This window comes from Natator depressus, chromosome 8 (assembly GCF_965152275.1).
Source record: "Natator depressus isolate rNatDep1 chromosome 8, rNatDep2.hap1, whole genome shotgun sequence".
Lineage (NCBI taxonomy): Eukaryota > Metazoa > Chordata > Testudines > Cheloniidae > Natator > Natator depressus.
In genome coordinates this window covers 27043129-27070773 of record NC_134241.1, presented here as the reverse complement: position 1 = coordinate 27070773, position 27645 = coordinate 27043129, and positions in this window count along the sequence as shown.

The following is a 27645-nucleotide window of genomic DNA, read 5'->3' as shown; positions in this document are numbered from 1 at the left end:
CTTGTGGCTAACCCACAAATTACTCCTTGACAAGACAGACAAAAGGTATTTGGTCAGAGAAAGATGGAGAGGATGAGAACAATTATGTGATTTGCTCAATGTCACATAGAAAGAATGTAGCAGAGCTGGGTCCCAGTCTTAATAACATAATAATTAAAAGATAAACATTGGCTTCAGACAGAACTATTCAAACTGAGTGAATAATGAAACAATATCAATAGAATTTATTGGAAAAAATATTGTTAAACTCATCTAGCATGTTACAGTATTAAAGAAATATTATCTAATTAGCTCTAACTTATGTGGATGAGGAATGGGGGGAAAAGGATAAAATGAGTTTAGGAGAAGCAAAGCTATCTTTTGCTTATATCAGATAGATGGACTATTATTAATGAAAAGTATAAATGAATTGTTATAAAGTTGTGCTTACACAATGGATGAATTATTTTGTTTAGCTAGTTGTGAAGTAGTTTAAATTTGTAACACCACCTATATCACTCAGCTTCCAGTGATTTATTATCCACATTTCTATCAGCTGCGAACAAAAATAAAACCATTATTTCACATTATTTTATAAAAGTTATCTCCTTCACATACAAAAGCTGTTTAGCTTCTAAAAGGAAGGAGAGGAAAAGACATAGCAGGAGCCTTTCAGAATGGAATGGTACCTCTAGAAGCATTTTATAGCAAAGGAAACCAGAGGAGCCAGCTAGAGTGCCTCCTTCATCAATCTTCATCTCCAGCTGCTGTGTCATCTATATGAACAGGGACAGGGAAGACTGTCTCTTGGAATGTGCTAGGTTACGCAAAGTAAAACAGAACTTCTTGGTATAGGGTTGTGCCTTAACCTCTGTTATACAGAATGTTTTCTTTTTAAATCCACATACTGTTGGCACATGCCTTGGGGTGCAATTATTTGATATGTGACTGGTTAGAATTTTATTAAAGATTAATGGTTCTTATTCAGTATGTAAAAACAACAAAAGGGAAATAGATGACAGTTGGCTAATTTTGTCTGACATTAATATATTAAAAATATTTAAAACAATGGGACAGGATGTTGATAAAAATGTTTGATTGTAATTTAACTGTTTTTTAAAATAACTACTATTCTGGAATTCTCTAGAATTTTAGAAAGAAAAAGACGAAGGGAAAGGATAGTGAAGATATGGGACTTGGATTAAGGAGAACAGGGTTCAGTTGCTGGTTCTGCCCCAGACTCCTGTTTGACCTTGGGCAAGCCACCTAAGTCGTAATCCAAAGACTTTGGATCCCTTCCTCACAAATTCTGTGTGCTACTTCTGCAGCTTCGCAGTCTGTGATACCTCACAACAACCCTCTGAGGTATTGCTGGAAAGAAGAAAATAGGCACCTTTGCAGTGGCTCCCATGGGTTTGGGATGATGGTGACTGTTGTTAATAATAATCATGTTTATTATGGTATTGCCTAAGGGCCAATCAAGAGTGGGGCCCCATTGTGCTAGGCATTGCACAAACACAGAGCAGCAGATGGCCCCTTCTCCAAAAAGCTTACAATCTGAATAGACCAGACAGACACAGGATGGGGGAAGGGATATAACACACATGTAGGCCCCTAATCTAAGTGAAGGAAGTTCAGCACCCATGAGGACGCACTCACAGGATCAGGACCAATGGGAGAACTGTCACTATTATTTATGGGGCTGCAGTAGCGCAAACAGAATAATAGGGACTTTCCAAACACAGTCCATGCCCCAGAAACTGTACATCCTAAAAAAGCCTCAGTGTATGACTGTTACACATGGCTGCATAGTGAGTTCCTTAAGAGCAGACCTTGAGACTTTATGGTCCTTTCTGTTTCTGCTGAATGTTATTCTCTGCTAGGCTGATCAGGGCACTAGCAGACCATGCAACACGAACCAGGTCATATTTGCTCTGAACTTGTGGCACAACAGTGAGGAATGACTGAAAGAGATATCATACATAATAAAATGAATGAAAATATCTCACTTAAAATATTGCTACAGACTAAAGAAAAAGCAGCCAGGATAAAAGGAAGTAATTGAAAAGTGCACCTGATGGGAGTGGGCTCATAGAAGTGTCTGAATTATAATTCTAATTTAAAATTACAATAGCTTCCAACAATGTGCTAGGAACTTTCCAAACATAGATGAAGATGTGGTCCCTGCATGAAGAAGGTGGAATCTAAACACATATAGACAGAAGCTGGGTGGGGAACAGGGTTATGATATGTAAACAAATCAATCAGGATGGTGATAGGCTCTTGTCTTGTTAAATTCACTACACTCACCTTCCCCACCCTGCTGCTGCAGTTCATGTCCTCATGCCAATCTTTCTCTTTTTCTCATGCCAATCCCTAGCTTCAGTTCCAGTTTGTCCTTACACTCCTTCCTCCCTACACATGTGAGAGCAGTTCATCCATGAGAGACATGAGAAAATGACATAGGCACCAATCCTGCAAGCACTTACACACTGAATAGTCTTATTGAGCTAAGTGGACCCACTCATGTGCATGAAGTTACATACGTGCATATGTGTGTGCAGGATTGGGCCTTTGCAAGCTAATTTTTGTACACATTGCAGAAGAAGTGGCTCTTCAGGAAACACTGAAATGATTGCCTTGTAGATAGGCTCAGAAAGGGAGTTCTGTGCATAAGGGGAGGCTTCTAGATAGATGTTGGAGCAGTGTACAAACAAGGAGATGATTCTGGCTTCATTAATGGAGGGTACAGGGATTAGAGGGTTATTTGACAAGACAAAAGGCCAGATAAGTGTGTGTGAGGGTGGGTGTCAGAACTATATAGGACCTTGAAGATAAGGGGAGGAAACTTGAGCTACATGCGGTGAAGGACAGGGAGCTATTGGAAAGATTCAAAGAAAGTGTGTTTCATCGGAAAAGAACTAACTGACCAACAATGAAGCTAACCATAGCATTGTGTTTTGTATGAATTGGAGTGATACAAATGTCAGGGAGGAGGAAGTTACAATAATTAAGACAGGTAGTGATGTAGGCCTAGATCAGGGATTGGCAACCTTTGGCACACAGCCCACCAGGGTAAGCCCGCTGGTGGGCTAGGCCGGTTTCTTTACCTGCCATATCCATAGGTTTGGCCGATCACAGCTCCCACTGGCCGCAGTTCTCCTTTCCAGGCCAATGGGGGCAGCGGGAAGCGGCCCGGGCCGACCTCCCATATCACATTGGACCATTGCTTAAGTATGGATTTGTATGGAAGTGTGTCATCTAGACCAGTGTTTAAGGCACTGGACTGGGACTTTGGAGATCTGGATTCTCTTCTTGGCACTGTTACAGAATTCTTGTGTGACTTTGGTCAAGTCTCTGTATCTCAGTTGTGTATAAAACAGGAATGATAATATTCCCTGCCTGGTAGGAATGTCATTGGGATAAATCCACTTGTCTTTGTGAGATGCTCAGTAAATTAGTTTATGGTCAACATATACAAGCTTCTAAAATTAATTAAAAATATGCACTACTTCTTGAGCACTAGAGTTTTCTTTGAGGTCTAAGTCTTTTTACCACGTAGAAATTTCCTTCCTTCCTTCTTCCTTCCATGGATATTTTCAGATAAGAACATAAGAAGAGAAGAATAGCCCTACTGGGTCAGCCCAAAGGTCCATCTAGCCCAGTATCCTGTCTTCCGACAGTGGCCAGTGCCAGGTGCCTCAGAGGGAATGAACAGAACAGGTAATCATCAAGTGATCCATCCCCTGTCGCTCATTCCCAGCTTCTGGTAAACAGAGGCTAGGGACATCATTCCTGCCCATCCTAGCTAATAGCCATTGATGGACCTATCCTCCATGAAGTTATCTAGTTCTTTTTTGAACCCTGTTATGGTCTTGGCCTTCACAACATCCTCTGGCAAGGAGTTCCACAGATTGTCTGTGTGTTGTGTGAAGAAATACTTCCTTTTATTTGTTTTAAACCTGCTGCCTATTAATTTCATTTGGTGACCCCTAGTTCTTGTGTTATGAGAACTAGTAAACAACACTTCCTTATCTACTTTCTCTACTCCAGTCATAATTTTATAGACTTCAATCATATCTCCCCTTAGCTATCTCTTTTCCAAGCTGAAAAGTCCCAGTTTTATTAATCTCTCCTGATATGGAAGCCGTTCCATACCCCTAATCATTTTTGTTGCGCTTTTCTGAATCTTTTCCAATTCCAATATATCTTTTTTGAGATGGGATGACCACATCTGCACACAGTATTCAAGATGTGGGCATACCATAGATTTATATAGAGGCAACATGATATTTTCTGTCCTATTATCTATCCTTTTCTTAATTATTCCCAGCATTCTGTTCACTTTTTTGACTGATGCTGCACATTGAGAGGATGTTTTCAGAGAATTATCCACAATGACTCCAAGATCTCTTTCTTGAGTGGTAACAGCTAATTTAGACCCCATCATTTTATATGTTTAGTTGGGATTATGCTTTCCAATATGCATTACTTTGCGTTTATCAACATTACATTTCATCTGCCATTTTGTTGCCCAGTCACCCAGTTTTGAGAGATCCTTTTGTAGCTCTTCGCAGTCTGCCTGGGTCTTAACTATCTTTAGTAATTTTGTATCATCTGCAAATTTTGTCACCTCACTTTTTACCCCTTTTTCCAGATCATTTATGAATATGTTGAATAGGACTGGTCCCAGAACAGACACATCAGAAACATACAGTGTTTGGGGCCAGATACTCAGTTTGTAGCTCTATTGACCCTGATAGAGGGATGCTAACTAGCACTAGCTATGGACCTGGCTCTTGGAACTATGCATGTTTCTCATGCCAAGAGATTTTTCTCAGACAGAAATCTGGAAATTCAAATTCTGAAGAGGTTCTCATTCATTCAAAACCACAACATTTTCACTCCTAAATGACCCTTTTTTAAAATGAAAACCCTAAAACTGATGCAGTTGCTAAAACAAGGCTAATATTCTGCAGTGTATTAAGAGGGGTGGTGTATGTAAGACATGGTAGGTAATTGTCCTGCCTTACTTGGCACTAGTGAGGCTGCAGCTGTAGGCCAACTCTGGGCACCAGGAAGATGTGGACAAACAGGAGAGAGTCCAGAGAAGAGCAAATGATAAAACATTTAGAAAACCTGACCTATGAGGAAAGGTTAAAAAAACTGGACATGTTGAGTCTTGAGGAAAGAAGACTTGGGGGGCGGGACTTGATAATAGTCTTCAAAGATGTTAATGGCTGTTATAAAGAAGATGGGGATCAATTAATTGTTCTCCACATCCACTGACTGTGGGACAAGACATAATGGGCTTAATCTCCAGCAAGGGGGACTTTAGGTTAGATATTAGGAAATATTTTCTGATTACAAGAGTAGTTAAATTCTGGAACAAGTCTCCAAGGGAGGTTGTGGAATCCCCCTCATTGGAGGTTTTTAAGAACATGTTAGACAAATACTTGTCAGGGATGATGTAGGTTTACTTGGGCCTCCATCAGCGCAGGGGGCTGGACTTGATGATCTCTCAAGGTCCTTTCTACCCTATGTTTCTGTGATCCTATGATTCTATGGAGAATGTAGCAATTAAAAATCCTGATCCATTTTCAAAATTCAAAATGAAATGTTAAACTTTTAATTTCTGACATTTCTAATTTTGTTTCTATTCGCCCCCTGCCACTCCTTCACACACACGTCTCTGCCTGGAGCTCATAAAATCTTAGCATAATATTTTGTAGAGAACAACAGACCTTTTAAGGCCACAATCTTGTCAAAATTATGCATATGCTTAACGTTTTGCACTGTGAATAGTCTCATTGAACACAACCATCCATACAGGTTCGCAGAACAGAAGTGTACAGAATCAGAAGTAAAAATAGGCAACTCCAGTGGCTTAATAAGAAGGAGGAATGTGACTTCAAAGAGAATTTTGCCTGAGTAAAGACTTCATGGTTTGGTCCTGAACACTTCTTCCTGTATAAGAATAATAATTACAGGTGTATTGAGCTGGTCATACCATTTTGAATTTCAATGAAAGGAAACAGGTCAACATTTTGGCAAACATTTTCACCCATTTTTTGATCAGCTCTAGTAGTAAGTAACAATGATATACCTACAGTATATCTATCTTGTGACATCAGAAATAACTCAAAGAGATTCCCATCACAAATCCAAGATGACATTTCCTGGTTTTACAATCCCGCGTATTTGATTTTTTTCCTTTTTTTTTTTATATTTGTCCCATTTCAGAAAGACGTGTGCGCAACTGTGATAAACTCACACAAAAATGATCAGCTGGATTTCTCATGGGTCAGTTAATCCTGAAGTTGCCACGTCTACATATGCTAATTGCAGACATTCATGCACTAAGCACCTGCACAGATTTGCACATGCACACACCTGAGAATCTGGGCCATAAAAATACAAAGATGTGTGTTTCAAACATAATGCATAGGTTAAAAAAACTTGTACTGTTATCAAATCAATAATATATCATGTTGAATATGATGTTTCATCAGAACTAATATTACTTTTTTACATGACCTACTGGGAATTTTCAGAAAATATCAATCAATATAAAGGAGGATTTTGGTCTCAGATTTAGTCTGACAGATGTGATGTTCTTCCGTTTTTTTCTCCTTTAATAACAATACAGAAATCAGGACTAGCATTGGTTCTGGGGCATGGACAAGATCAAATAAGCTGTGTGTATGTGTAAGACACACTTTAATTATTTTTTATTCACAGTAACTGGCAACTTACGTAATTGATGCTGAAAACATTGAAGGAGTTCCCTTTGGAAATCAGTGTGCTTTTTCCCCCCTCCGTGTTTCTGAGGCATTAATTTAATATTACTTCTTAAAGTGCTTTTAAAGAATTGTGGCACTACACTGCACACTGAATCACTTTCTTGGAAAATGCTTTCAGAGCTGAACCCATGTACAATTTTTATGTATGTATTTATTTATTTTTACTTTCAAACGTTGAGTAGTATTTAGTCCCTGGAAGCTTCTTTGCTATATAAAAAATTATCAGTATCAGTTTGTTTTTAAGACTGTCTCTCTAGACAGACAAGAATAGCATAGCTAATTAGAGAAGGCTATTTCAGAAGCCGAAAATAACTGGCTACTCCTAGTTGTAACATTTTCAAGAGGCACTGCTCTTTCCTTAGACCATGCTGGGCATCCCTTGGAATTGCTACAGAAACATTTTATTGCTCATTAATTATTATTCTTTTTAGAAGCTTGTTCTTGGCATTTTTTTGTTTGTTTTTAGTTTTCTTGAAAACCTTCCCAGGTTCCATCTCTCCCTCCCACAACTATTATGTGTGATTTAAAACAAATTATTTAAGTTGGGGTCTCTGACTAAAAAAAAACATCTTAATGCAAAGACACACACAGGATGTGACCAATGCTGGTTTCAAATTGCTGATTAATCTTGCCGTTTTAAGCTTATTCCAAAGAAAAGAAGGCTTCACAAATTGTTGTTTAAAAATATAAAAAGTATGTTTTTTACCTCAAGAACCATAATTGTCATGCATTTACAATTGTTAACCTATGACTACAGGGTGCTTACTCTAGATACTTCTCTACAGAACAGTGGTTTCAAAGGGGCACAAAAATTATCTGTCACTTGAAATACTCATTTGGGAACCCTCCTACACTAATAAAATCCTGAAATGTAGTGATATAAAACACAAATGTTTTCTTCCCCTTAAATTACAGAATTCAGTAAGTTTAAAGGTCTGAATAGCCCAGAAAGACAGTCTGATGGGTAGCATAGCCAGTAGCTTTCTTGTGTTATACGATAGGCAAGTTCTATATTGATGAATTCAGGTTATGTTATGCTTAAAATGGCAATTTTGGAAAACTTTTCCTGTTACCTCACAGTAAATCAGTGTAAATTCTATTACTTACAATGCATCATGCCACTCCAACAACTGGAAACCAGTCTTAACTCTGTGCCTGTCTATATGTCTGTGCATACAGAAAAATGATGAAAACTGGCAGCTCCATCACATATGTACTGAGCATTCAGACCTGGTAACCATGAGAGATAAGTCTTCAAGAACCCAAGACTTAGAAATCATTTTGTTTTACAGGAAATTAGTAAGTGATCAAATATAAAGAATCTGAATGAAAATAAAAGAAATACAAAAGGCTAAACTCACTGATTCCTATAAAATATTAGGCCAAATGCACTGCAGCTAAAAGCAGACTGAAAACTATAGTTAATTGAGGCATACATTTGGCCCATTATCTCTTTCACACTATGTATTTATGTGATATACATTTGTAATCTTATATGGGCTAAGGTTATATGCATATTTATAAGCACATACACAAATGTATATACATACTTACATATTCACATATATACATATCTGAATATATGTGTGTATACACACACACACAAAGCCAAAATGAAAAGAGATTCATACCTTACGTTTCCGTCAATAAATTACTTACAGTCTTGGGTTCAAACTAATGATTTCTTCCCCTACCATGCTCACATTTATGTCTTTTTAACTCTACAGGATTTAAAACTTGAAAAGCATGAAAGATAGGATGAAAATAAATTTGTATTCTATATTACAATAAATGTGAATATCAAAAGATTCTTCCACAGTTGTGTGACTGCTGGCATTTGTAAAGAGTGAGAGAACCCTGGAATATAAAAAAGCCAAAACACAGACTTTTTTTTTCAATCAACTCTAGCAAAACAAAAAGCACCATATACGAACAGCAAAAAGGTCTAGGGTGGGTTGACAGCTAAAGCCTATTTCCTTAATTGAAACAGACATTTCTAGCATCACTTGAGAAAGAGGTGGATATGAAAGACTGGCAGATCAGTCCTACTCTTTAAACTCTAGTTGCTTGCATTCTACCTACAGTATAAAAGTATGCAGAGAAAAAGAAAAGAAAGAAAGAAAGAAAGATGTCCTTACTGAGTGCTGATTTAATTGAATTATCTATTTAGGCTCACATGAGACAGAAGAAAGTAAAATCACTAGAGCTGAATGAGTAGGTGATTTTCAGTTCGATGGCCAAAATTAAAAATCCAAAAATAAAACTTTGTATCAACCTGAAACAACAATTATTCAGTTTTTCTCTAAGAAATGAAAAACCATTTTTTTTAAGTTTAGATTATGATAAATGTTTCATTTGATTTGAAATTAATTTTTGTTAGTTTGCAGGTTTTTTAAACCCCCCTCCTTTATTTTTGTAAATATTGCTAAATTTTGAAATGAAATATCACTTTGAATGAAAAGTCAAAATGGCTCATTTACATTTTTTTGGAATTTTGGAATTTCTGCAGTTTTATTCAGCTGAAACTATTAATCAAATTTTACCCAAATTCACTTATGGTTATGTTTCACTGAAACATGCATTTCTCAATGAATAAACTATTTGCCAAGAAAAATTTCCCTATTCTAAAAATAATACCAACCATACTCCTGGGGCCAACGTTCCAGTGGTGACATCACACGTCAAACATAATTTGATCAGAAAACCGATAAAAGTTGTAAAGTTGCACTCATTTATCATAAGATATGTGTGCAAAATGACTGAAATTTACATGCCATTGGTGAAGTATAGCAAAGAAAGCTACTAACCGGACAGGAAAGTTGCCCTCAAACTCTATCTTATACTTTCCTATTAACTTTTTATATAGCACCAACATTTCTGCCCCCTGAGCATGTCATTTACACTCATTTTACACAACCCACTGAGTACACATCAGGTGGACGGCACACTACTTTACCCCGTATACATTTTCTGATCAATTTATGATGAATATCTACCCTATTTATGTCACCAATGAATTTGTCCCAGAGTTTTCCATTACAATTGTATTAGCTTACATCAGATGTAGATTTTGCTCAGGATGCGCAAGTTCCCAATGTATCCTACCCATTCTTTCTCTCTAATCGTGTACTCCTTACAAATCCTAATCTCCCACCTCCTTCTGTACAAGGAGGGTTGTGTTGAGAATCACATAAGAATCAAAAGGGTAGAAAAGGTCCTGTGAAACCCCTTCCTTCTAAATTGCACCAAATACTTATTAGCCTTTGTGATACAGCATTGCCAGAGGGCAGCAGGAGAGTGTTTTTTTTTTTGAAGCAGAAAAGAATTTTATTTGTGTAACACTTACAAGAATCACCAAAAAGGATAAAGCAGAACTATGCAACAAAACAAAAGCAAACACAAGGTATAACACAGCAGCCTTCAGGAGGGAGAAGTGTTCAGGCTAGCCTGGGCCCAGAGAGGGGGGGCTTCCTCGTCACTCGTGGTCTTCCACCTTCCTGAGTTACCTGGTGGCCTAGAGCAGGGGGGCTTCCTCGACACTCATGGTCTTCCACCCCCTCGAGTTACCTAGTGCCACGCCCAGTGTCACCAATTATCCCTCTCCCGAGAGTGCCCGACAAGATGGGCATGGCTGCGGGGTGACGGTTTAGGGGTGGGGGGAGACGTACACCCATGTGTGATAGGACCCCTCCTAGGTGACAGTGATGATGGTATCCACAGCTGCAACGGCTGGGGCTGGGGTCTCTTGCTCTTCCCCTCAATCAAAGGGTCAGACGGAGGGAACGGGACGGGGTCACTGAGCAGAGAACCTCAGACAGCGCCCACCGCTCCTCGAAGGCGTCAAGGGAGTCGGTGGACGCCGCCCAGAGGAACTCCGCCCGGATACGTGAATGTACTGAGGATCGGAAAACGGCCCTACAATCGCAGGATGCTTCATTAGCCAACCTCCCCTCTCTGGTTTTATAAATGGCTGTTTTAGCTAGGGCTAGGAGGAGGTTAACCAGGAGATCTTGCGATTTTCTGGGGCCACGGATGGGGAGTGTGTAAATAAAAAGGTGAGGGGAAAAGTGTAGCCAAAAACGTAATAAAATATTTGTGAGGAGCCGGAAAAGGGGCTGCAGCCTGGCACACTCTAAACATATGTGTGCCAGGGTTTCCCTCGCATCGCAAAAAGGGCAAGTATCCGGGATGGGGGTGAACCGCATCAAAAACATGCCCGTGCTCACAGCTCCGTGAAGGAGCCGCCAACTAATGTCCCCGACGGTCCTCGGGACGAAGGTGGAATACAGGCTGGCCCACCGGGGTTGCTCACCCTCCAAAGGTGGCAGGAGGTCCCACCACTTTGTATTGGGGTGGGACACCAGGGTGTGGGCATGAAGGGTGTGAAGCGTGAGTGTGTATAGATATTTCCGTGGTGCGATTTGGAAGCTGACCGGCTGCAGTTCATGCAGCCGGCTCACAGTGAAAGGGTGAGGGGTTTGTTGGGATCTACGGAGTAGGGGCCCAATTGAAAGGTCCGGCGGGCCTGGGGTAGAGGGTGGGCAGGCTGCGCCCTCGCACAGTGCTCGGTTGAGATAAGCCCGAGCAGCGGGCGTCAAGGTGGCCTTCATCTCCTGAAGTATGCGCCGGGGGGTATGAGGTCTGGAGAGCCCCATGCGCCGAGCAAGCGTCAGGGGATCCAGCCAGTCTCCCCGGTCGTAGTCCAGGAGGTCTCTGACTCTCGTGACTTCCGCCAGGACCAAACTCTGGCGCACCGAGCGGGACTCCGCCACCTGCACACGGAGCTGGGGGTTGTGTAGCAGGGGCTCGGTGAGGAGATCTGCTCCCACAGCGGCCGCCACGGACCTGGTCGTTGAAAACAGTTTCCAGGTCTGGAGGAGGTCCTGGTAGAAGACCGGCAGCCCGGAGAGGTCTCGCTGAAAACCTCTCGGACAGAGGTAAAAGAGCTGCCGGTCGTATCGGAGCCCTTGGAAGCGGCGCAGGAAGGTGTGCGCCAGTATGCTCCACGTCGAACTACCTGCACTATAAAGGAGCCTCTGCAGGGCCTGGAGGCGGAAGACACGGACCTAAGTGTGCAGACACTTCAGGCCCTGCCCTCCTTCCTTCAGGGGTAGATGAAGAACCCCAACAGGGGCCCAGTGCATTCCTGACCAAAAGAACTCTAGAATCGATGTCCGGAGGTTGGTCAGGAAACCCGGGGCCGGGACCAGGGTGTTGAGCCGGTACCAGAGCGTGGACAGGACTAGTTGGTTAAGCACCAGTGCTCTCCCTCGGAGGGAGAGACATTGGAGTAGCCTCGTCCACTTCCGGAGCTGCTCTATCACCCCGCCATCTAAATTTTGCCAGTTCTCTGGCGGAGAAGGATGCGTGGCAGAAAGGTAAATGCCTAGGTAGAGCAGTGGACCCGCGCTCCACTGAATGGTCTGAAGCACAGGTGGGAAGGAGCTCACCCGCCGCCAGTCCCCCACCGCCAAGCCAGAGCTCTTGACCCAGTTGACTTGGGTGGAGGAGGCTGCCAAATAGATGGCCTGGCAAGCCTCCACCCGCGGCAAGTCGCCCGGGTCCTGGACCATGAGGAGCAAGTCATCGGCGTACGCCGACAGGACCAGCCACAGCTCTGGCTCCCGTAGCACTAACCCCGTCAACCTCCTTTGGAGGAGACAAAGGAAGGGCTCAATCGCCAGAGCGTACAGCTGGCCCGAGAGGGGGCACCCTTGCCGTACTCCTCGCCCGAAGCTGACTGGTTCGGTCAGGGTCCAGTTGAGCCTAACCAGACACTCCGCGGAAGCGTACAGCACCCAGAGAAAACTCACAAACTGAGGTCCGAATCCAAACGGCTGCAGAGTGCCCAGGAGGTACCCATGGTCCACTCTATCGAACGCCTTCTCCTGATCAAGAGACAGGAGGGCGAACAACAGATCGTCTCTATGCCCGAGTTCCAAAAGGTCTCGGACTAGATATAGGATGTCAAAAATGCTGCGGCCCAGGACAGTATAGGTCTGGTCTGGGTGGATCACGTCCGCCATCATGGGCCCTAGCCGCAGCGAGATTGCTTTCGCTACAATTTTGTAGTCCGTGCTAAGGAGTGAGACGGGACGCCAGTTTCGTAAATCACGGAGGTCCCCCTTCTTCAGCAACAAGGCGAGTACCGCTCGCCTGCACAAAAGAGGGAGGACCCCGCCCTGCAAAGACTCGGTCCAGACAGTGGCTAGGTCTGGGCCAAGGATGTCCCAGAACGCACGGTAGAACTCCATGGTCAGCCTGTCCGTGCCCGGAGATTTATTGGTGGGCATGCGACGGAGGGCTTCCGAGAACTCGGCCAGGGTGAGAGGCAGCTCTAGTCGGTCTCGGTCACCCACACTGACCGAGTTCCTCCCAGAGCACCCTGCAAGCACCAGGATTGGTCGAATCCAGGGAGAAAAGGCTTGTATAGAAGTCACGGGCCCTCCCACACACCTCCACCGGATCCGTGAGGGGGGTGCCGTCTTCTGCTAGAAGGCAGGTGACGTGTTTCTTGGCCCCCCTCATTTTCTCCAGGGCGTAGAAGAAATGGGAGCCGCGATCCATCTCCCGAAGGAGGCGGATGCGGGATCGAACAAAGGCACCTTGGGCCCGATGGTCCTCGAGGGCCCGGAGCTCCTTCCACTTCTCCCGGCACGCTCCGCAGAGGAACGGGTCCTCGGGGCTGGCGGCCAGACGCCTCTCCATCTCTAAGACCTGCCGTTCCAACTGCTCTATCGCTGCATTTCTCCATCGGCTGGTGCCCCGCGTGTAGTCACGGCAGAAGAGCTTGGCACGCACCTTCCCTAGATCCCACCATCGCCGCGCCGAGGGAAAGGCACGCCGCTGCTCTCGCCAGGCCAGCCAAAACTCCCAGAAGGATGTCACGAAGCCCTCATCCTCCAACAGGCTGTTGTTAAAGTGCCAATAGGCCAGCCCCGGCCTCTCTGCACGGAGGGAGGCTGTTATGGTGGCTAGATGATGGTCGGAAAATGGGGCCGGCCGAATGTTGGAGGAGTGGGCCTGTGAAAGATGGAAACGGGATAAATAAATACAGTCCAACCAAGAGTGGTGTGGCCGATGGGCCTCCACCCGGACAAAGGTGAATGTGGAAGTGTCATCTGGGTGGTGGTCACGCCAGACGTCTACTAGGGAGTGATGTTCGACTATTTCTCGGAGAATGTTTGCAGCGGCCGGGCTCAGCTCAGCCCCTGAGCGGTCCTGTTCCTCGAGGGTGGTGTTGAAGTCCCCTTCCAGGACTAAGCACTCGTGAGAATCTAGGGTGCTGAGGAAGTAGTACACCCGCTGATAGAATTGCGGCTGCTTCGGGCTCGTTGTCAGGGCATAGATGTAACGAGGTTGACCATCAGCCCCTCCATACGGACTCGGAGATGCAGCAGGTGGCCCGGCACGGCCTCAGTGACCCCTAGCACCTCGGGCCGTAGGTTGGGGGAGAACAGGGTCGCCACTCCAGCTTGTCGAATCGTGAAGTGGCTGAAATAGACCCCGTCCCCCCACTTCAGCCGCCAGCTGTCCTTGGCGGTCGGATCCTTATGGGTCTCCTGCAGGAAAACCACAGAGTACCCCCTTTCCCGAAGGTAAGGGAGCACCTGGGACCTGCGGAGAGCCATCGTACAGCCCCTGGTGTTCAAAGTTGCAATAATGAGAGGCATCATGCGGAGGGCTGGGGGGGTGGGGGTTCCTTGTTAGCTGGGGTGTTCGCAGCCCCTGGCGGGTCGCACAACAATCTGTGACCCATCCCGTAAGTGAGTAAATCGTCACGGAAGCTGCAGGCCCGCCCGTAGGCCGCGGCACCGTGCCTTCCTTTCCCTTTACCCTCCTTTATAAGGGCCCTTGTGGCCTGGAGGATTTGATCAAAGTCCCCCCATAGCTGGAGAGCTAGCTGTACCCTGTTGCGGGAGCCACGGATGTCTTCTAAAAACTCTCGCAATGCTTTTCGCAGCTCATGCAGGGGTGGGGTTGCAATTTCCGGGTTATTCCCTGGTGGGGCTCTTGGTGCAGCCTCATGGTCCGCTGAGGCGGGCAGGCAGGGTGCAGACCACCGACGGGGCGTCTGACAGGCTAAAGTTATTAGGTCTGTCTCAAGCCTTGGGGTAGAAGGGGATGGCGGAGGGAAAATTGCAGCTCCTAATGGGTCGCAGCAGGAAAATGCAAAGGCTGCTCCTTGGGGGGAATCCTCAAAAAACGGGAAAGAAATAACCCCAGGGGCGGCAATCGCATTGCAGGAGGAGGTGAATTGGGCAGGGACAGGGGTGGGGGCAGGGGCAGAGGCGAGGCTCTGGGCTTCGGGAGGCAAGCAGCTGAGAGGTGGTGCCTCCCGAACAGATTCGAGGGTTAAGGAGGTGGGGAGGGGGCTCCCAGTGACGCTAGGCGCAGGCTCTGTGGTGGATTTGGCAGCCATGGCATCAGGTGGTGGACCACTTTCTGCAGGGTGCTCGCCCGGGAAGGCAGTTAGGAGGAGGGAGCATGGGGAAAGGGGGACTGGGGTAAGGTTGCCCAGATCGAGGCCAGCCGGCAGTAGGTCATTCTCTCCCTGGGTGACCGGGGTCAAACCTAGGGCCTCGATCTCCTCATACATGGAGGAGAGGTTGTCTTCTGCCACCCCGGGGGTCTCCCTTCTGGCGCCCGCTATGATGGTCGCTTCGGGTTTCGCGGGGGGTTCGGGTGATATTCGGGCAGAAGGGGCTTCCTCAGGGGTCTCAGAGGGGAGGGTCTCCCGTGGAGGGGAGATTCTACCTTCCAGTGCTATTTTGTCTTCCCCTCCCGACACCGGTGGATGGATCTCACTCGTGGGCATAGTGGAAGACTCAGTGTCAGTGCCTCCCTTCCTGGTCTTCCGGGGGGCCTCCGCATCGGATGGGTGCAGCAGAGCTCGAGCCTTCCACTTGCCTCGCTTTCCCTGGACTAGGGTCAAGCCCTCCATAGCATCGTCTGGGGGCTGGTTAGCAGGGGTCGTGTCGGGGGGCAGAGGCAATGGTTCAAGGGCTCGGGGGGGGGGTAACGGTGAGGCAGCATGGGGGGGGGCGGTTCTCCTTGGGGTGGGCCCTCTCCTATGCCCGGTAATATCTTTGCTGCACCCTCCTCCATAGGCTCTGCTGGATTGTTAACAGCAAGGGCGGGGCTCCCTCGCTCGTCTGGGCATTGTAGGGGAGGTGTCTCTTGGGCCCGGGCAGGAGCAGCGGTGGATCGAGCAGGAGGAGAGGTGGTTTCAGATGTCGGGCGGCCAGGGGCGTCGGCAAAAACGGAGCTGATGTCCTGCCGGGTCTCGGGGGTCTCGGGTGCCCCTCCCCACCGGGCAAAGGGGCAGTCTCTTCGGACATGCCCCGCTGATCGGCAGAGGTAGCACCGGGCCTCTCCTGTGGAATAGTAGACCCGATAGCGGGCTCCCTGGTAGTGGACTAGGAAGGAACCCTCGAGCGCCTCTCCGTCACGCACCGGCAGCGGCGGTAGAAGCTGCACTTGCTGGCGGAACGAAAGGATGTGACAGAGGGTGGGGTCCTTACAGCCCAACTGGAGAGGGCTGATGACAGAAATGGGTTTCCCCAGGGTGGAGAGAGCGGGTAACAGGGTGGCATTGGGTAGAAAAGGAGGGACGGAGGTCAGGACTAGGCGGACGCCCAGGTCTTCTAGCAGCTCCAAGGGGACAAACACCCCCCACACAGCCAGGCCCTTCTCCACCGCCTCCTGGGCAGCAGCCTCCGATGCTAAGAAAAAGACGACCTTCCCGTACATTTTGGAGGCCACCACAATAGCCGTGGGTCCTACCACCCTCGCCAACGCCTGCACGTATGTCTCCACGTGGGGCGAGGCGGGCACCAGGAGGCAACAGACGCCATGCTTCCTGGTCATGGTGGGAAAGGGGCCCCTGCCGCTATTGATGGTAGCGGAGGCAGTGGGTGGGCGAGATGACAAGGCGGCAGGCGGGGGGGGGGGGCTGCCACCGCCCGGGCATACGCCCTGGGGGCCGGGGGAGGGACACTTGCAGAGCTGGTGGAGGGAACAGCAGGGAGGGACGCCATGGGCGATGACGAGGCCACAGCGGTGGGGGCAGCCCCTGCCATATAGGGCTTGGTGGTTGTGGTGGGGCCCTTCCCCTTCTTCGCACCCTGGCCTTTCCGGCTAACCGGGGGGGCTTTCCTAGAATCTGGGGGGGCGGTGGGCGTAGCAGCGGCAATAGTCGCCCCAGTGCCTCCGGCTGCCGATGCCCCAGCGGGGGTGATGGCAGGTGTTTTGGCAGGTGGGGGGGAGGCTTGGGGGTTGGGCAGGGGGGTAGGTAGGGGAGGGGCAACTGAGGTTGTTAGAGGGGCCTCACCCCTGTCATTCCCCACCATTGTGAGCAGGGAGAGATGGGGAGACAATAGAAGGAGGAGGGGGGAGGGGGAAGCAGATTAACCACTCCTCCCTGTTGGGCTGCAGGCGGGAGGGGGGGCAAATGGGTCGGACTGGACAAGGGAAGGAAACAGGAGTTGGGGTCAGGTAGTAGGGGCAAACTGTGGGGTGGGCAGTCCGGGGCGGGGGGGGGCAACGCAGACCCACGCACGTTTGTCCAAAGAGTCTCGTTTGGTCGGCTGTTGTGTCTGGTCCGGATGATGGAATTCAAAGCAAGCAGTTGAGTCTAGAGGCAGACAGCAAGTTGCCAGCAGGGACGGATGGTGGGGGGGCCGTGATGGTTGTAGTAGTGTTGTGGGGGACACCCATGGATCAGGGGGCAGCTCCGTGCCACACCCCCTGTGCCCCTACAAACGCAGTTAAGACACAGTCAAACTCCCCCCACACGAGAGTACAGTTCAAAAGTTACTCAGTCTTACGGCCCCCTCCACGATGATTTGTAGCTTCCCTGGGCGATGTCTCCGTTAGCTGTCTTCTCTCCCGGTCTTTGTGGAGCATTCCAAAAATGCCAAGCAAAGATAAGAAGATGATTAATTGCGGGTCCACAAAAACAGCAAACGGCTGGGTCTGGGGGCTTCCACTCCCCTCCTCTGGGGAGTGGGTTGGCAGTCCTCCCCCCTCCTCCGGGGGTTGCAGCTGAAGCAGTAGCAGCGTCCGAGGGCAGGCGTGGGGGGGCTGGCAGGCAAGCTGGCAGCCGACCAGCACTCGAAAGGCAGCAAAAAAAAAAAAAACAGCAAAAAAAAACAAAACGAAGAAAAAGCATGTGGCCCGGTCACGGGGAGGGGGGAACTAAAGCAGGGGCAAAAAGCAAGGAAAGCCCAGGCCAGAGGGCAGCAGCAGGAGAGTGTAAGAAGGGAACCTTCTTCCCTAGAGAGGGAAGAAAGTTTGCTATAAATTAATTAAAGCACCTGAAGCCAATTAAAGCACCTGAAGCCAGTCACATGATAAAAATCCCGTACTTTAATCAGACAAGAGGGGGAGTTGAAGCAGAGTGGATTGGCGTTGGAGCAGAGAGCAGTGTGGAGGAGTTGAAGCAGAGTGGATTGGCGTTGGAGCAGAGAGCAGTGTGGAGGAGTTGAAGCAGAGTGGATTGGCGTTGGAGCAGAGAGCAGTGTGGAGGAGTTGAAGCAGAGTGGATTGGCGTTGGAGCAGAGAGCAGTGTGGAGGAGTTGAAGCAGAGTGGATTGGCGTTGGAGCAGAGAGCAGTGTGGAGGAGTTGAAGCAGAGTGGATTGGCGTTGGAGCAGAGAGCAGTGTGGAGGAGTTGAAGCAGAGTGGATTGGCGTTGGAGCAGAGAGCAGTGTGGAGGAGTTGAAGCAGAGTAGATTGGCGTTGGAGCAGAGAGCAGTGTGGAGGAGTTGAAGCAGAGTGGATTGGCGTTGGAGCAGAGAGCAGTGTCGAGGAGTTGAAGCAGAGTGGATTGGCGTTGGAGCAGAGAGCAGCGTGGAGGAGTTGAAGCAGAGTGGATTGGTGTTGGTGCAGAGAGCAGTTTGGAGGGAAGCAGAGGAGAGTTTGGAGAAGTATTGCAGTGGGCTAAGAAGACCACGATCCTAGGTAAAGGGACACCTGGTTTGTGCAGAAGGAGGGCAGAAAGCCCCACAAGTTGAAGGGCAGGAGAGGGAAGTAGCCCAGGGGAAGGAACTGCTAGTTCTAGTGGTTTACCGCTATCCCTAGGGCCCCTTGGGCTGGGACCTGGAATAGAGGGTGGGCCTGGGTCCCTCCCTCTCCACTCCCCTCCTCTAGGACACTAGTGGGGCAGTTAATACCCCAGTTCAGGGGCAAGAAATGGTGCCCCCCCACAAGAAGAGAATGTGTGAGACCCATCATAGTAGTGCTGGCAATTTGCCCCACCTTGTAAATCCAATTTATGCATCACCTCTGAACATGGCTCCTGAATTTTAATATAAATACATACAGATACAAATCTAACATTTTGAAAGCTAACCACCCCTCAAAAAAGCAGAAAAAAAAAAGCATAACAATTTGGCTCCCAGGCTGTAGTTGTCATCAGACAAAATCCTATTTAGAAGATGTGATACTTTATTAACATGAGATTGTGGTTAGAACTGGGCAGGAACCAGATTTTCCATTTTGTGGGAAATTCCACAATTTAAAAAAAAAAATCCAAAATGGAACAAAAAATATCAATTTCCCATGAAACAAAATTCCAATTAATTCTTATTTCAGGTGCATCAAAACATTTTATTCCAATTTTGACATTTTAAAAATATTTTTAATGTAAAAACCTATTAATCTGGTTTTGAAAAGTCACTGAAAAGTCATTTCATTATGAAAAATTGAAAAATTTCCTGCAGAAAATGTTGTAGCAGCACATTATCAAAACACTTCATTTCATTTTTTTAAATTAAATTTTGTTTAAATTGACATTTTAAAATAAAGTCAATTAAAACAAAAGTGGAATTTTTCATTGAAAAAAGTTTTTGACTAAAAATTTTCAAACCTCCCTAGTGTTGCTTGTAGAGCTTAATTTAATTTGAAAGCAAGACCTGTTCAATGTTGTATGCTGTATATCAAAACTTAAACTTCACACAAGATATAAATATCACTGAAGTCTCCCCTTAAGCTTTTTTTTTTTAACACATTAGAGGTTGGCAAAGCTGGAGAAAACTTTACCCATTGAGGCCTGCCAAAGATCTACTAAAACTATTTATGTATGTTGATTGATTTATTTATTTTGCTTACATTAGATGTGCCAATTGTTAAAAGTATTTCTGGAAAATGGAATCCATGTTTCATATTTACAAGCAATCAGAACCCAGCACACATGTAAGTACACACATTCAAACACAATTTTTTCTTTTGGAAAAAAATAAATACCTGAAAAATTTGAGCTGGAACCAAGCCATACAGAGCTTAACTTTCTCTAAGTTTACAGGTTTGGGGCCTATCCTGTCTATATTAAAACAAATCATGCTTCTTAATCAACAGATCTATGGCTCACAAAATAATTTTTTACTTTTAAATGTACACATTGTACCATATTGTGCATTCATATGAATGTGTTATATGAAAATAGCACATTTGCTAAACTGTAAAGGTAAATATCAACTGGAATAGACAGTATTTGATCTGAATCACTGTCTGGGTACAACACAAGAAGGACTGGAGACTTGTTATGGGTTTTAATCAGGCCACAACTTCATTATATAGATGTCTGGGACTGCCCGGCAGATAAAGTGGACAGTGCAGGCAAATCCATGCTTATTCAAATCAGTTCTCCGGGGCTTCCCCCAGCCCCCTTTTGTTTCCATCCAGGTCCCCCAGCCGACCTATGGCTTGGTCCTTACCATCCACCAGCCTTGTAAGAGGGTTAAGAAGGGCTATGGGAATGGGGGCGGGAGGGGAATTTGGCTCCCTGCCGTACCAATCATAGGAGTCCCCAAACCCCCTCCTCCATTCTGTTCCTTTATCCAATACCTCCTTTTAAGTTGTTTAAAAGGCCATTTATCTGGTCACTGGCTGCCCTCGCTATGGAGTACCTGCACTGAACATCTGCCCAACTGCACAAAATAAGTTGTGACATATGGCCTACCACCTTTTCTTTCCACCAGAAAAGGTCCATCCTCTCAGCCACTGTGGGGAAGGCAAAAAACCACACTCCACCAAAGCCAATTGTGGTGGTGCAGGAAAAATTCCTTCCCAGCCTCCCTTTAAAAGGGGCGACTAGTGTAGAGCCCACAGCAGGTCCTAATCCAGCCTGCCATTCGCATTCACTAGGGGAGGAAGTGTGGGTGCTGGCTTCCTCGCCACGTGGAGCAAAGAGAGTTGCCCCACCCAGGTTTTGTACTTTTTTATGCACATTCCTGGGGGTGTGGGGGTGAGTCACTGCTGCAAAGCTGACCACCAAGCACCTTTGTACAGCAGTTTCTGACCTTTTTCCTTACCCCCACCCCCCACAAAACAGAGCTGACCTTCTTTGAGTCAGCCCAGACAAATTCTGCCCCCCTTAGTTGTGGTGCAGTCATTTGTGGACAGTTTGCCCTTTGGATAAGCAGGTACTCTAATTATGAAATTCTGGAGAATGCTTTGCATATCCCATGCTTTGCCATACACAACCTTCAAATGCTTGCTAGTAGGTAGATGGAAATTAAAGAAGTAAAAACTGCCTTATTGTGTGTGGCCCCTAATATCAGATATCAAAGTTACCTAATGGCTCAGCTGCAGGGAATGCACCTTGATAAAATGTTGTTTAGGCAATCATCTCACTTTCCCATTAATTAAAAAACCAATACAGATACTGTATGCCAAATCCTAGCCTTTGTTTCATGGGTGCACATAGCTTGGGAAAGAGGCTTTAAGGAATATCTTTCCCCCAGTAGCACAGAAGCAAAGCATGATTTCTACATGATACCTGCCCTGATGCTTAAGAGAACTCTCATGGAGGAAAGAAACAGCAGTCTGTTATCATAAATTCTAAATTGTTTCTCCTCCCTTCCACACACACATCCCTCGCCAACCTTAAACCTAGCTTAAGAGGACGGCTGGAAATTCCCATGGGTTAGGTGGATACCGGGTGGCATAAAGCTGGTATAGTCTTAAGGCAGTTAACCAGCCCAGTGCTATGCCACTCTCACTCATAGCCTCATCATCGGCAGCATGGCCAAAGCACACTGCACGGCATCAGACCCAAACTATAGCACTGACCCTTGGGGATGCTGCAGGTAGGAATAAGTTAGAGTATCCAAATGCCAGGAACCAGGGGAGCACAAATGCAGCATAAACACAAAGCTCTTTTTCCCCTCAAGCCCATTGCGTCCTGTGTGGAACGTAGTTTGGCAAGAACGGAGGATTAGGGCCAGTTTGGGCCATGCTAATTAAATAAATCCACATCCCAAAAGTACTAACAACTACAAGGCCAAAGGGTGAACAGGTATAGCTCTTTGTGATCACAAAACCTGCCAGCACTCATTCCTGACTTAAAGAACATAAACATAATTGGTTTTTATTGTTTTATTTTATTTTAGTAGGGGCACATTTCATTTGGGGAAAAAAGTAACATCCTATCAGAAAAATTCTTTATATATTAAATCTTTAAGATTGTTCCTTATTTTTTATTTTATATTCAGTTTGAGGACCCTGTAGGAGTCTAAATCTTGAATCAGCTTTTACAAAACTGGCTACATCAAACAGAGCTGCTCTCAGTGGGCAGATTATTTGAAGCTGGTTCTGCCAGAAGAGACAACTCTTGTTAGAAATGCTTGCATTTTAGCCAACTGTTTTTTGCCCATCTGACAACCACAAAGTTGTAAAATCTTTAAAACTTCACTCTGATCTAGGAAGGGAAAAGCCATCAGGTATATTTTTTGTGTATTTTTGTTAAAGTCTGGTATTTTGCACAACCTGTATCTCTTGAAGCAGCAAAGACTGCGCAAAACAAAGGAACACAGGATTAAGCAAACCAGATTACACTGCTGGTCCTTGCACAGTACCCTGCCTTCAGAATTAGCTAGTAGTTAAGGTTCAGAGGAATGCTGAAATATGCACTTGGAGGCAGGAATTTGTTTCTGGCCCACGGATAGATATCAACTTAGGACATGAAATATAAGATTTGATTACCCCCATCTTTACTTTTTTTTAAAAAAATCTTTTTTATCTTGCATAGCTTCAGCTGTCATCAGTGGCCATACAACTATACACTCCATTTTTAAAATTCAGTCACAGCATGGGCTTGATTCTGATCTCACTCTGTATTTTATATCAATGTATGTTCACTCCTGACAACAAAGTTACTCTCAATTTACGTCTTTGTGATTTCAGAATCAGACCCTATATCTCTTGGAATCCTTAGAATCCAATAAAAAAGCATGCTCTTTTTTCTTCCCTTATAAAACACTATCCAGCATCACCATAGTTTCATAGCAACATGATTTCTCAGTCTGGCTGAGTTTTATTTTAGATTAGGGGAGCGGTGGGGAACAAAACAAAAGGGAACAAAAGTAAAGTGTCCGTAAGTGATCACTCTGTGCCTGTACTCTTGAACAACAGCCATCTTGAACTAAACACTATTCTGAATTGTGGAGGGCCTCACAGAATGAAAATTGGCAGACTTATCTGAAATAAAAGGTGTAGTAAACAAGAAAGAGAGTTATAGCAGGTATACAACATAAATTAATATTGAAAATTTCCTTTGTGGCTATAGAATGGAAGGTTTCTAAGCAAATATCATACTTTATCGATTCATTACCTCAATGGATAGGAAATTTAGTTTGCATTTAGTATCTCTGATTTGATTTATTTGAGTATTCCTGTCCATCCATAGCACCAATGCACACTTGGTCTTATCCTGCATTCCTTGCTTACCTACTACTTCCATTGACGTCAATGCACCACGATTGTTGGTTGGGGATTTCTGAATACCCCATATGCTTGTAGTGTCATGCTACACTATTGGGACAGAGTAGTCCCTAAGGAATATCAACATTCTTAGGCTTCCCATTATGTTATCCACAAACCAAGATAACTTGTTTGATTTCGTGCATATGTGGACAGCAACAGCTAAGGCTAAGACTGCTTTTGGTACAGTGTTTTTGTGTTTTTAAAATAATTAGTCCAGGGAGGATAGGTAGCTGTGTGTTTCAGTGTTAGCTGTGTTTTACAGTATGGCATTTTTATGGTATAAGTACAATGATCATTTTAAAGTTTTTTTATGTCAAGTTAATCCACACTATATTGCCTATGTAACAACAGTAAGCAATATTTTACTCCCTGTAGAGAAGAGAAACCCGGCCTATAATCATACTACGACAACTCTGAACTACTGATGGTATGATTCTAGTGGGTTTATTCTTTTCTTTCTCTCTTAACCCAGTGAAGAAGCATAGCAGCAAAGGTCAAATTCATCCCTGGTATAACTCCACTGACTGTAATTGAGTTACACTGTGCATGAATTTGGCCCTTCTAATCCCTAAATAAAAAAATCATCTGTCCACATTACTATCTCCCCTCTACCTGCTTGAAACAAAGATACCTATTTTTAAAGAATAAAATGAGGCATGTAAAAAGTGGCTTCCTTTATGTTAATAGTTTAATCTCATCCTGGCCCAAGAGATTTTAGAAACATTTCTCATGATGTCACATTGTTCTGATTTTTAATTTTCTCATATTTTGATTCCATAATTTTTCTTTCCTAGACAGAGAAGTTCTAGAAATGTGGTGCTCAGGTACTGTTTTTCTTTTCAAAGTTTGTTTTAGACTTTTAAAATCAGGACAATTTACTGAAAGTTCAAGTTGGTCAATAATTCATATAAAGTTATGATTGAATTTAATAATGATCTTACTTACTTTGCCACTTCATTGTTCATTCCAAAGTGCATTACAAACTGTACATAATGTAAGTGAAGATGAGGTTGTAAGAGAAAATGTTTTCCAAACTTAACCTTAGAAGTTGCTGTCTTTCCCACTATAATTCAAGAATCATTTCACCTACTACCAAAATCCAGCCCTCTCTGGGGTGAAACTCAGCAGCAGCACATAGGAAGGAAGAATGAAATTTCAGCTGAAATTCTAAGAAGAATTTATGTAGGTAGAAAGTAATTACTAAGTTGGACTTTTGGACAGGCTCCTAAGCAAACATCCCTGTCTCTGGATAAATCCTCTTCTGATAGTGGCACAGACAACCACACTACTTCCTGCAACATCTTGAATTTTCTCAGTTAGTTTCCCATCCAGGTAATATCATCATGATTAGGATTCTGCTTAATTTAGGGGACATCATACTTTCACAGCGGCATGGCAGCAGAGTTAGACTACTATGCAATATTTTACCCATGTAATTAATTGGCTTAACATTGTAAATCCCTTGAAGAAGAACATGGGTTACAAAGGCTCAACATATGTCTTGAAGTAATTTCAATGCTTAAGATTTGCAATAGTTTGATGATTGATCCTCCAGTGTCTGTAATGATATTTGACCATTTTAACCGTATAAATATCCCCATGCACCTAATAATGCTTCTTAATAATTGAACTGAAGTTCAGAATGATGTGACTAATAATACCATTATCTAGATTTAGAATTACTGATTATTTGGTGATGTACACAAATTGCCCTGTAGCAGTAGCAGTTGCAATATTAATGTAGCCAACTAGCATTGTAATGCACAACAGCAACAGAATGTAAATGCAGCCATTTGTTTTCCAGCCAATCTGATTTTGGTGTAATTCATATTACTGTAATAAAGTCTTCTCACTTCCTGTCCTTTTCAAAGTCTTTGCGCTTTCTGAAGGACAAAATTGTTTTCTAAATAGCATCTCCCTGCACTCTAGTCTTTTCCACTGAAGTACTTCATAAAAAAGAATTAAAATGAATCTTATTTACAAGATGAGACCCTCTCCCTGTATCTTTGATGTTATACAAAAGATTGAAGGCTTCTAAATCCAAAAATGTCTTACAAAGTCACAAACTAATTTCTTAAGGGTCAGGAAGTCAAGAAAAAATAAAATACATTTACAATCTATTCTACCTAGTCTTAGTTTGTAAAAAAGCAAGGAGAGAGACAAGACGCTTCATCATAACAAACAAGTTTAAGTGCAAACATTTTTAAAATATGACTCTGGGGCCCACTAAATCCTTGATATTAAAACACTGGCTTTAATATGGTTACACAAGGGCCCAATATAGCTATACCTAGGATTTCTTTTGTTGGTCTTCATTATGATTTAGCAGGGATAATAAACTGATTTTTTCAACACTGCTTTCAGTCACACGCAAAACTCAAAATGTTGCTAACTCAATAATTAGCTGTAAATGCTGTGTACAATTCATCACATTTTTCTTATATGACCTGGATAATTGTTATTTGTTCCACTGAAACAGAAAAGAAATAAGGCCGAAAAATTTCAAACTGTACAAAGTATAAATCATGTAGGCCTGGAAGAGTTGGGATTCTTAGGGAGCCTGTCTCCTTTGGCACACCGATTCTCATCCAGGTAATAAAGAAATGTCTGTTCAATCACACACACCCTGCAGCTAAATCACACAAGCACTAAGACAAAATGGGAGTGAGTGAAAGAAAGGAAGTAGACAGTCAGCTCTCTTTCTCCCTTGCTCCTGCTGCCACAGCAAAGCACAGTTTAACCCCCACCCATACTCCAGCTCTTCACTATTACCCTCTTCTAGGTTACTCAAGCTGTCTTCCAACTTCACCACACTTAGTGCTACTTCCTCCAGACACCTATCAAAGCCTGCGGAGCTGGCTCCACAGAAAACCTTGAAGCCACGCTTTGTCTAGAGTTGAGGGCTTTGAGACAACAACGGATTGTGGCATTTGTATGTGTTCTGGCCATGGGAATTTTGGGATCAAGTTGAAAAAATAGAGAACCATTGCTTTAGGTTTCTAGTTTGAATCCACCTTTAGCTGAAAGTGACTGAAACCAGCAGTAACCTGACAAGTCATGTAAATTATGTAGGTGGACTCAGTCCACTGACAGGTGTAGCAAGGGGAAGATGGCAGCCATAATAGGAAATGACTAGATGGAGTAGGAATTGCCAAGAAAATGTGCAGAACAACTGACATAGCAAAAAACCTGACGATATTGGTACCCTTTTCAACAGTTCCAGTCCAGATGCCTGGACTGAATGGACATGAAAACAAACCTCCCGCTCAGTTAGGCCCTTCAAGTGAGAGTTGATGCACAGTGGCAGGATATCGTAGTAGGGAAGCTTGCATTTCTGCTGCCTATGAAGAGGGAAAGGATGTAAGATGCTAAAATGTCAAATCATCAGTTCTAATGAGTGCTAAATTCATTTAATAGAACAAAACAAAAAAAATCCACGTTTGATGTCACTAGAAATGTCCTCTGTTACTGTAGTTTTCTTATCCAATATGTCCTGCATTATAGTCTTTTTTTTTTCTTTTTCTTTTGACGGTCAAAGAAATGCTATTTCAGCTCTTTTGGTGCACAGCCATTGAAATTCAGAGATATGTTTTAAGAAGAGTGTATAGGAAGTTAGAGCTCCAGGTCCCATTTTACATTAACAAGTATCATGCACCCAGGATAGATATAATTTGAAATATGATTAACATTTTTTCCTTTTCCCCCTACTTTCAGATTTACCTATTGGTCTTTCCAGTATGGCAGATAGTACATAGCAAGCAAGTTATGAAGAGAAGAGACTGTTCTAAAAATCAGAATGATTCCAGGCTGGCCTAAGGTCAGACCACCTTAGGCAAGGCCAATTTCTGCATCCCTTCCTTCATGATCTTTATCATGGACCTTGCCAATTCTCCTCTGCCCAGTGGCCTTTGATTTTCATAACTCCCATAGTTTTACTTTGAGGATAGAAGCTGCCAGACAATGTTGAGATTTGTCATTGCAACCTAGAAGCCAGATGCACTGATGCAGACAAGAGCACACAAAGCACTTTGTGTGGCTGTATGAAACACTGTTATTAAAGTGTAAGTGTACCACAGCTAGCTTCGGTCACCTAAGTG